This window comes from Lactuca saligna, chromosome 2, assembly GCF_052625555.1.
Source record: "Lactuca saligna cultivar CGN05327 chromosome 2, ASM5262555v1, whole genome shotgun sequence".
In the NCBI taxonomy this organism is placed as follows: Eukaryota; Viridiplantae; Streptophyta; class Magnoliopsida; order Asterales; family Asteraceae; genus Lactuca; species Lactuca saligna.
This window is the reverse complement of record NC_136418.1, coordinates 177,690,097-177,697,765: the sequence shown is the minus strand read 5'-3', so window position 1 is coordinate 177,697,765 and position 7,669 is coordinate 177,690,097. Positions and strand designations below refer to the sequence as shown.

General features: G+C 34.4%; 1 pseudogene; it reads right to left on the bottom strand.

Moving 5' to 3' along the window:
• Positions 1-532: 532 nt before the first annotated feature.
• Positions 533-1,234, bottom strand: LOC145032987 (pleckstrin homology domain-containing protein 1 pseudogene; annotated as a pseudogene).
• Positions 1,235-7,669: the final 6,435 nt, after the last annotated feature.

The window sequence follows — 7,669 nt, the reverse complement described above, 5'->3', positions numbered from 1 at the left end:
GGCAAATGATTATCCACTACTGCAATACTCAGTGAAGTGCCTATCCGGATACAACAAGATCTAATATAAAAATCATTTCTAAAGATTAGATATGGACATATGGTCAAGCAGCTACATAGATGATACAGGTTTCTTCATTTCACTACCAGACTATGACTATAGAACGGAATCAAGATAACCCAAGATTTTTTGTTAAAAGATGCAACTTTCATTACCTGACACCAAAAGTAAATCAGTAATGAGCTAAACATGAGAACACAATGCACGACGTTTAGGACCTTTCCATCAACTTCAGAGTGGTGATTTGCATTTCTTATTCTGAATAGATGCATTTACATAACATGACCCTAGGGCCTAAACTTCCTAGTTGCAAGAAATTTGTATTTTGGGTGCAAGATACCACAGCAATTGTTGTGAATACTGCAGCCATAGCCACATTCAAAATAAATGATCAGAAAAAAAAAAAAAAAAAAAAAAAGAGCAATCAATCATCTCCTAGAATTGATCACCTCAATTCGCAGATGCCACGAAGAAACCCTAAAAACATAGAAATTATCATATTGTACTTCGAATTAATTTAAACAAGAGAAATTATTTTATCGATTCATATACAAACCAAAGGGAAGAGCATCGTACCAAATTTTACAGACAAAATTGTTAAAGAGAGAGATCGTTAGAGCAAATGATCATCTGTTGCTATCATAATCAACGATCTCTTTGTCAGTGACAGACCTCGAGAGCTGAACAATTGACCTTCCGATCGAATTGATCCAATCCTCCTTCTCTTTTTCCGAATCTGCAATGAAATACATGGTATCGGATCGGGTCGAGAGCTCAAAAGCGAACTGCTTGTTGATGACATCTTCGGCTCCTTTCACTGTGAGGCAAGCGGCCACTGGGATCACACCACGTGGACGGGAGCCGCGAGTAACGATGGACTCCTTGAACCAGAAGACCTTTCCTTGTTTCAAGACGAACCAACGGCGACGCCAGGTCTTGATGTACTCACCTTGCTTTGTGAGCCAGCCGGTGCGCTCGGGATTTAACCAGTACTCGACGCCGTCATAGTCGTCGGCGTTGGGCGGTGAATCGCCCATCACGGCTCGCCATAGGCTAGCCATCTGATCTGCCGATGGAGGTGGTGGGGCTTCGATCTGGGGATGCTCGTGTCCTGATGGAAACAGAGCTCTAACGGAGATAAAGAGGTGATATTTTTTCTTTTTACCATAAAAAGAAAAAGAAAATACAAATAAAGAGATATTTTCCCATAAAGGGATACTTTGGTGTCGAAATCAATATTCCGTGTTCCGGGCGACCCGAACATCGTATCAGTGGGCCAAAATTAATGAACTTGTAAGATCTATCAAAACGTCACGTTCAATATTCGGTTTTATATTTTCATTTTTATAGATAATAATATATTAATATGATGATAAAAATAGTTATTAAATCCATTTTTTTTTTTTGAAACGGCAACTAACTAATCTACTTCTAAATAACCACCTATCGGCTTTAGAGACTAATAACGAAGCCAGCCTAAGAAATAAGGACGTTTAAATAGGGTATACTTGATCAAAAATTAGGGTTTAGACACCCCTCGTACTCCTCGTACGCCCAACGTACGAGGCAAAACCTTCACGACCAATACTGCTGACTACACTAAGTGTACGCCAAAGTACGTACCGCATAATTGCCCTCGCATGAGTATGCCCTGCGTACTACCCATGTACGCCCCGCATATCAAGGTTTTTCCCAAAAACCCTAAATTCTTCTGAAGGCCGTAACTTCTTCATTCTAAGTCCGTTTCTGACAAACTTTATATCCACGTAAAGGTGGCGAGAATCTCTAAACTTCTAGCAACCCATCAAATCCTTGAAGTTCCTAAACCAAACCCAAAATTCATAAAGGACCGAGATAACAAATTACAATTATGCCCTTGGGCTCCGAAACATCATCGACCACTCGAATCACTTAAAATTTAACACCACCATATAAAAGGGATAATTCCTTTCTTCCCCAAACTCCTAAGCCTTATGATCACTGGTTATCGGGTCGTAGCCCCAAAATAATGAAGTGATTCGAAACCGGGTGTTACAGTACTTGTGTAAATATGAACCCTCATATAGATTTGGTTCTGCTTTATAAGATAACACTTCTTTCTAATATACTCTTTATGATGCTTTGAGCCTTTATTTTTTTTTAAATTCACATGCACAAGTGGCGAAATGTATTTCATATGCAGACTTAACATTCGCCTTGACCAATACAAACTGATAAAGAACTTTACTTATGTAGATATGAGGGTTCATATTTACATGAGTACGTTTAAAATATGTTTTGGAAATACATTTCATAAAATAAACTCAATCATAACTTATGTTCCATATCATAATATTTGGAAATACATTAAATAAACATTCGCCTTGACCAATACAGGTTGATAAAGAACCTTTACTTATCACAATAATCCACTAGAAAAATGAAGCAGTGATTGCATCACAACTTATTACTACACATAAAACAAATGTTTTAAAATAAAGACTGGTGCCTCTCAAGAAGAAAGCATATCTATTTATTTCTGTTTCCACAATGAGAAAGGATGGCACCTTAGATATTTTTAAGTGTATCCCGAATGTGTTGTGACTCATGTATAACATTGTCGATGTGCATACGTTGTGGTGGGGAATCAATGGAGCATGATACTCCAATCTTAACAACTGAAGTCAAACATTCCTTTATTTTCTTTGCATTTCCTAACGTGCATTGTGTACCAATAGCATCCTCTTGAAGAAAATGTTGAAGATCATAATCAATAACATCGGTTACATGGTCTGGCAAGGCCAATAATGAAAATTTATGAATGATAAGGCCTTCATTAAAGATGTCATATGTCGGCCTTTTCCTTGCCATCACCTCTAACAATAATATTCTGAAACTATATACATCCCCACTACTTGTCATCTCACTCCCAACCCCATACTCTGCAACTTATATCCAACTATGTTAGAAAAAGGTAATAATATAAATAAATATGAGCATTTTGTAAAAAAGAACTTCATCTGGAGGTGCATACCCAATAGTTCTTCTAAACCCAAGTGTGCTGTTTTGGTTTGAATTTATTCCAAGAAATCGAGCTAAGCCAAAGTCTCTAACATGGGCCACCATATCATCATGAAGTAGAATGTTTCTAGGCTTCAGGTCACAGTAAATGATGATCGGTAGGTGGTGATTATGGAGATAATCAAGTGCAGATGCAACATCGATGAGAATATTTATTCTTTGAAGAAGGTTTAGTCAAGATGTAGTTACATTTGAATGCAATCAGTCATGTAAACTCCCATTGGGCATGAACTTATATACTAAGGCTTTGAATTCATTGCCTTGATAGTCAACACTTGAACATGAAGTTATTATCTTCAATAGGTTTCAGTGTCGAATACTCCACCATGCTTCGCACTCTGTATAAAGCTTTCGTGAGCACCTCGATTTTGAAGATGTATGACTTTGACTGCATCAAAATATATCATCATGATCATCAAGGACTCCTTTGTAAACAAAGTTGAATAGAACCTCACTAATTAAATTGGCTTCAGTTCAAAAGTTGACCGTATGAAGCTCTCATGAATCCTTCGTCCCTAAGTGATTAGGAAGATGGGCACTTCCTTTTCTTATGCCAAACATACACCAAACATAGAATGCTTAAAATGGTGAATGAAGTTAGACCATCTCCAACTCATTTCTATTTTTTCCCCCAAAAAATGGAATAAAAAAATGGGGTAAATAGTGTTTCATCGCCAACCCTACTCCATTTTACCCTATTTTTTACCCAAAAAAGTATATTCCTAGTATATTCCATTATTCCAACTTACATAGATTCTCAAACACACAATTTCTACTAATTTAACAAATATATAATCTATATTTTTTCATTACAATAATATTAAATAAATAAGATTATATTTAAAACACACTTATAAGCTTTTGTAAAATACGTTATCATTTTTTAGAATTTCAATATGTATTTAACTTTTGTATGAATTTGATGAACAAAAAACAAACTTTATATGTATAATTTAATATATAACAAAATATTATGAGTATTAGATATTACATTTAAATTATAATTAGTAGGTAAAAATAAATTAGAAATGTATAAATATATAAACAGAGAGACTAAAACCGACAAAGTAATGTTCATCCCCATTTTGGGATAAATGAATAGTATAACACTATATTTAGTGCAATACTATTCGTATCCCCCAAAATGAGGGAATAAATGGAAGAGGATTGGAGAAGAATAGGGAAAAAAATGGAGGAAAAATAGAAAATAGGAGTGGATATGATGGACAAAGGAAATCTTTTTTTATGCTTCCCTGTTTCCTTGCATTTTAGTAACCCAAGTTCAGCCAAGCCACCACAAAACCTGCTATTACCCAAAACAGTGAATGCACTTGCATTGGCAAACACAACTAGCGTTGGTGCTTCACCCTCAAAAGTATTAAAGGATAGGTTTACATATTCTATTAAGATTAACTATTTCAATAATTGAGGAATTTTTCCTGACAAATTATTAAGAGAAAGATCAAGTGTGGAAATTCCTCTCATGAAGATTACTGAAGATAGTATAATGCCTTGAAATAAGTTGCCTTTTAAAGGATAAGAATAACATGCTAGTGCAACCACCAAGGCTACTTGGAATGTCGCCTAATAAATTATTATCAAATAAATTCAGAGAAGACAACATCTTCGTTTAGGTATTCTCCCACTGAGTTCATTGTGTTCAAGTTGCAACACCAACAAATTACGACTATTTCATGTGATATGTCATTCCAGGGAAAAAAGAAAAAAGGGGTATATTTTAGCCCAATCTCTCTTATAATATAGGTAAACTTGGCTATTAAACTGGTGTTGGAGTGTTGGATTATCAGTCCCATTGATAATTCTTCAATCGAGGCATGAAAGCAAAGACACAAAAACTAAAATCACCAATTCGATGCATTGAAAAACGAAGATGCAATAATCACAACGTAGAAGACGGTGAGTTACATATTAGTATCTATGACATCCTCAATTTCACGGCCAGAAAAAACCGATTTGTTTATGCTTTGCGAAAAAATCAGAGTATCCTTTTGAAGAATAATATTGCGGAATTTGTTCCCAAAATATGATAAATATATTTTCAAAGCATTTCGAAGAAATGTATTTTAATTATATTAAAAACGTTGGGATGTCATCGTAAATAAAGTACATAAGCATAAATAGAAAATAACATAAGCCTTACAACATCTATTATTCTACTAGTCTATGACTCATAAATCTCTCATCTGATCATCACACCGGTGTTCTTGTGCCACTGCCTGTAATACAAGAAACCGAGTGGATCAAGCTTGGGAGCCTGGTGAGCACATAGGGTTTTCAACCTACAATAATTAAATTCTTTATTTTCATCAAGTCATTTTATCTTCACTTTCTGTCCCTAAAGCATCTAATTTAAAGGACCTAGACTAAGGATTACCTTCGGGATTGACAACAATGCTTAGGGGGTTCCACAACAATATATGTCAGTAAGGCAATCATGAGGAGGATAGAGTACACCTGGTGAACACTGTTGGAAGCGTGTCCAAGGTCATTAACTATTGCTGATATTTCTAATAATAGCAGAGTCCTCTTGGGTTGCCCTCAAGACTCAAATTAAGTGGAATAAATAAAAGAGGAATTATTTTATTAATTATTATGGTTTAATAATTAATTAGAAAATAATTGGAAAACAATTTGGGAATTAATTAACAGTTTAATTAATAGAAGGGTTGAATATCAATTAATCCATAGTTGGTTGATCATAAATATTCCAGAACCCTAGGAAGAAGGGTGGTGGACAAAAATTCCCTTTAGATAAGGGAAATTTCATTCATAGGGTATCCCATCCCACATAGGCTTGAGGATAAAACCCTAGGAGGTTTCCAAGGCTATAAATAGGGCCTTAGGGATTCATTCCTCCTTACTCAATTATTGGCTTGAATTTTCACCACCTTCTTTCTCCCTCCTTATGGAAGAACTCTCATTATAGTTTATCCCCTCCTATTTTAATTTTATTCTAATCTTTTGAGTTCATTGGGTGTGAACCAAGACAGGGATTCTATTTTGGGTCCTCATCATCCAAATAAGGTAACACGCACGAGGAGTCAAGCTCGAAGATCTTTTGCTACAAAAGAGGTATGTGATTCTTCTTTGTAATTCCGATTTCTAGGGTAGAAGTAATAGTATGAAACCATAGGTCCATAGGTTGCATGTACATTTAGGTATATCGTTGTTGCTTCGATTTTTCCGCTACCTAGTTTTAGAGTGTATTTGATGCCTTAAATACCTAACAGTGGTATCAGAGCCATTGGTTCATGGTTACTTTCACCCTAGATCCATGTTCTCTGAAAATACTTGTTTGAAATTGAATGATGGAAGAACAAATGAAAATTTTGAAATATGTTAAAAACCCTAGTCGCATCCACGACGTGGCTAGGAGCCCACGATGTGGCCTCGATAGATTTAGGGTTTTCGGATTTTCCTCTATTTTTCACATATGAAGTTTTGATAAATATGGATAAATGCCAAATTTAAATTTTTTTAAATATGGAAAATTGATAAATATTATTTAAATATGTTTATTTGAATTTGAATATTTATTTATTATTTAATAATGGATTTGAATATTTAATATTATTTATAATAGAGATATATAAATTTGAATATAAACCCCTCATGTTTAATTAATTATTATATTGCATCCTTGTAATTAATTGGAATTAATAAATAGACAACTAAATTTAAAAGATTTTAAATTTGCCCCTTATATATATATATATATATATATATATATATATATATATATATATATATATATATATATATATATATATATATAAGATCCATATCTATTCTATGTATAAGAGAATTACAATGTGCGTCGTTGCATATTTTAAATATTGACATTGTCAGCCTTACCTCGACTAGGCTCACGTGTTCTAATGTAAGGGTGTAAGGATGTTTCTTTGATTCCTAATGAGGTTGGTTTTTAATATGCTTCACGCTTACCACCCTCACCATCCTATCGTATTTTGAGTATGGAGTTACCGAAAGGGTTTGATAGTGATAATGGTCAATCTAAAAGTATTCTAAATACAAGTATAAAATGAAATATTGTTTTATTTAATTAAAAGTGAATCTTATGTTATCCATGAAAATTGCACATTCTCTTTATAACTTGTTGATGGAGCTTGTGTGGTTAACCAACATGTGAATTTGAGAGTGTAGGTAGAGAACGATTTGAGACTTGCGAATCTTAAGCCTAGCTTGAGTCAGGGACCACACAATTTTGTATGGGTGATTCACCATCTGTTCAATGATTTGCTGCATCCCCGTCATTGAATTTGAGATGAACATAATCCGAGATTAACATGCCATTGATAGTCGATGAATCTCAAAGATCTAGGAATTTCATAGTGATTGAAATTGGAAAAGAGCTTTGTCTACCTAAATAACTTTGTGGTGTGTTTACGAAATCCCTTTAGACATCATGAAGCCAAATATGGATCCTAGCCTTAATCTAATAATTTATTTCAGGGTGATTATTAATTAAGGATTTACATCAAACTAATTGGAATCTTATCTTTTCGAG